This window comes from Xenia sp. Carnegie-2017, unplaced genomic scaffold (genome assembly GCF_021976095.1).
Source record: "Xenia sp. Carnegie-2017 unplaced genomic scaffold, XeniaSp_v1 HiC_scaffold_14, whole genome shotgun sequence".
Taxonomy (NCBI): Eukaryota; Metazoa; Cnidaria; class Anthozoa; order Malacalcyonacea; family Xeniidae; genus Xenia; species Xenia sp. Carnegie-2017.
In genome coordinates this window covers 5,215,058-5,218,634 of record NW_025813447.1, presented here as the reverse complement: position 1 = coordinate 5,218,634, position 3,577 = coordinate 5,215,058, and the positions used below count along the sequence as shown (strand labels likewise).

The 3,577-nt window shown below is 33.3% G+C and overlaps 1 long non-coding RNA gene across 1 annotated transcript; it reads left to right on the top strand.

Moving 5' to 3' along the window:
* The first annotated feature begins 2,472 nt into the window (after window positions 1-2,472).
* On the top strand, window positions 2,473-3,577 carry LOC124434013. The gene is made up of 2 exons (XR_006944674.1): window positions 2,473-2,575; window positions 3,457-3,577. It is a non-coding gene; the product is annotated as an uncharacterized LOC124434013 (long non-coding RNA).

The window sequence follows — 3,577 nt, the reverse complement described above, 5'->3', positions numbered from 1 at the left end:
GGTATAAAGTCGTGTAAATATAAATTAAGCATAAAGTCGTGTAAATATTGATTTGAGCAATAATTTTTTAAAAAAGTAGAACTGCTGACTTTTATTTAAAATCAGTTGTATTTAATAAAATTACAATGAAAATGAAAAAAACTTAAAACTAAAAAAATTTAGTTATGTAAAAAGATTGCTATATAACTACACAGTAATATAAAACGTTTAAATTGTGATTTTGCATTTTTTTACTAAAAAAGTTAGACCATTATTTTTTATTTAAAATTGATTGCCTTTATTAAAATTGTATGAAAAATCATTAGGCGTTTTTATTGCAGTTAGCCTTCCATCTATTATAGTTCAATAGGTTTATCCGATTTCGATCAGTGAACTCTGTAGCAACTAGAAGGCTAACTTGGCCGCTGTCTTTGAAGCCTGCATGATCCGCTATTGAGGGTACAAAGGCGAAATACATCACTTCGAAACTGCCGGATTTTTGCACAAAACAGTGCTTTTTGAGCCAGCTTAATGTCTAAAAACCTTAAACAATGTTTGGACTTTAATATAAAACAAGTTTGAACGACAATTGTACATGTTTAAGCTGCTTTTTAGAAGTGTGAAAAGCAAACTTTGTTTTATCAGTCAGCCAGTTAATATAATTCCCATACATGTTAAAATCTAGTGATCTGTTTACTAAGGTGGTATTTATATTAGTTTTCATGTATAAAACATACTTTTGACAATGAAATCCAAACGATTACAGAACGGGAATTTAATGATCACAAAAAATTGTAATCATTAAATTTGATAAATAATTTTTGAACTATAAACATTAGTCGCGTGACTGATTTGACAATCTTAGATCCGCCCCTGCTTTCTAATTTTCATTGTTAATTGAACTATTTTTAAAAATTTTATTGAAATTGGCTTTTCTTTTTTAGTCGACAATTCTAATCAAATGATTTTCCGTTCGTTCTGTTTGGAATTTGCCTCGAGAAACAAAGGCGTTCTCGGATAAGCAAACCACATAACTGTTTTCCTTAGTCTCAGTCAGCAAGTGATAATTTTTTAAGGGAATACCTTTCTTCTTGAAGAATAAAATTGACTAAATTTGACTTTGTCTTCCCTGATAAATTTCTTTTTAAAAATGAAAATATTTCGTAGAACAAACATAATTAACAGACTTGTTATAAATTACATGTGGAGCTACATTATGTTTTACATACTAGTTTTGTTTAATTTTTAGCTGTTGGTAGATTGTATGAAAGGCACAATGAATCACTGTGCGTAAGAGAGTACTCCATTAATTTTATGTGAAATTATTTGCTGCAATGCTGACTCTTATAACCCTAAACTTTTACTAGAATTCTGAAAATTTTTATGAGAAATTAGTATTCAACAGTTGCGGTAAAAATCGCACGTCGAAGCAGGTTTTAACGGACAGCAAAATTTTAAGAGGGAGAGCAACGTTCCTAGGAAATTTTCCAGTGTGCCATCAATTGCTGATTCAATATGGCCTTTTCCTATCACGTACTAATAACTAAGCATGAGCTATGCACTGCACAATAAATAAGTTGGACAAGGCACAAAAAATAAATATTCCAAAATTTTCTAAAGGTAGATAGATCAGCCCCTTTCCTACCACAATGAAAAAGATAACCTCACTAACTACCCTCTATGTTATCAACCATTGAAGGTTGCTGACCTCAAAGTTACCCCTTCAATGTTGTTCCCCTCTGCCACAAATGCCAATGATACAAGATCAACGAAATAACAAAACAACTGTTGTTGTGCAAGTTGAAAAATCTTAGTGATGACTATATTAAGACGTCAAGCATTCCATAAACGTTAATTATAGTAATTCCTAACTTACTGAGCTTCCGCTGTCCACTCCACGATGAAAGACCGTTCTTTCTTCTCGTGTAACCGATAGAGTACAACAAATTCAAATTTGTGATATTTTTTAATGCCAGATGGAGCAATCTTACAAAATGGAAGTGAGAACCAGCCGCAATACGTCCCACAAGTACAGTCCACTCAAAATAAAAGATATGCATCTCAAGATTACCCACTTCTTGGCCACTCTTCTAGCGAACATCATACTCAATATTACCCACTTCTCGTTCCTCCTACTGAAGAGTATGTACCTGAAGAATATCCACCTGAAGATTACCCACTCTTGATTCCCCCTCTTGTACGACAACCTGCTAATTACCCAGCACAAGTACAGCCTCAAAATAATCAAAATTATGCACCTCAAAGTCACCATCCTCGATTTTATTCTCTTCAGCAACCAAATACGATGATTCAACATGAACAGAGTAATGATACAACAGTTGTTGTGCAAGTAAGGACAAACAAGAATCAAAACAACCTAATACATAACTCTATCAAAATTTAAATTTATATTTGCCTAACACTTAAAAAATGTATTTGAAAAAGTTCAATGTGATATTTTTCTTAGAACCAACCTCAGCGTGCAGTTAGGGTAACAGCAATTCCAGTTTTCAATGATTACATGGTGCTGATCACCTTTGCGTCTCTGTGTTGTTGTTATCCACTTGGTTGTTTTGCACGCCTAATATCACGTCAGGTATTTGTTTCTACACAAACACAAAATTTCAAAACTATTTTTATCATGTATTTAAGAAAGATAGAAGATATTTCCACAGTCTTATGCAAACCGAGGAGACCGTTGAGAGTAGTTGCACAGGCTTACGCAAACCGAGGAGACTGTTGGGAGAACTTAAGAGTTCGCACCTATTCTAGAGTTCTCACAAACCTCTACGCGGATTTTGCCTTAGCCTGTGAAAACATGAAAAACTTTTTTATTTTTATGTATAACATAACAATAATCCAAAAAGTACAATAATAAGCAAACGATTTGATTTTTCCTCTTAAGTGTGTTCATGATTGATATGCAAATGCTCTTAGCTTGATGGACTGATTTAATTGGTTCAGCTCAAATCTGTTCAGCCCTGGCCTAAAGCAAACACAGCTATAGACCAATCAGCCTCTGTGTCTTATTGTGTTTATTTCATATAGGTTGTACATATGTTCGCTTGCTAGAAAATTCAACCTTTCTTTCTCTAGTGCATTCTTATGCAACTTAATTGACAACAAAATACTCGTATAGGTCCCATTTTGTCAAAACTTCAAGCAAGCTATGTAAGAAATTTCTATATTGAATTTTGACGTCGAGGAAACTCTTTTCAAACACTATTGAGATTTCATTTACCACACTAATCAAGCAACCTTTTTAAATCGATTTGCAAGAATGTTTTTTGCAAGCAGAAACAATTTATTTTGTCCTGTGTGCAGCTAATCAAGTTTTCAATTTTGATTTTCTCCGTTGCCGAACGCCAGACAGTTATAAAAAAATTGTGTTTCGTGAAATGTGCAAAAACAGCCTATTTTTAAAGAAAATTTGCACTTCTAAATTTCTCATAATCTGAATTTTATCATCTTATTTAGGCAAGACATCATTACAACGCAGGTGACTATGAAAGTGCCATGAAATCAGCAAAAATGGCCAACAGATTGGCTATCGCTTGTATAGTTCTCGGAACGATTCTTCTTATTTCAGCTGCTATAG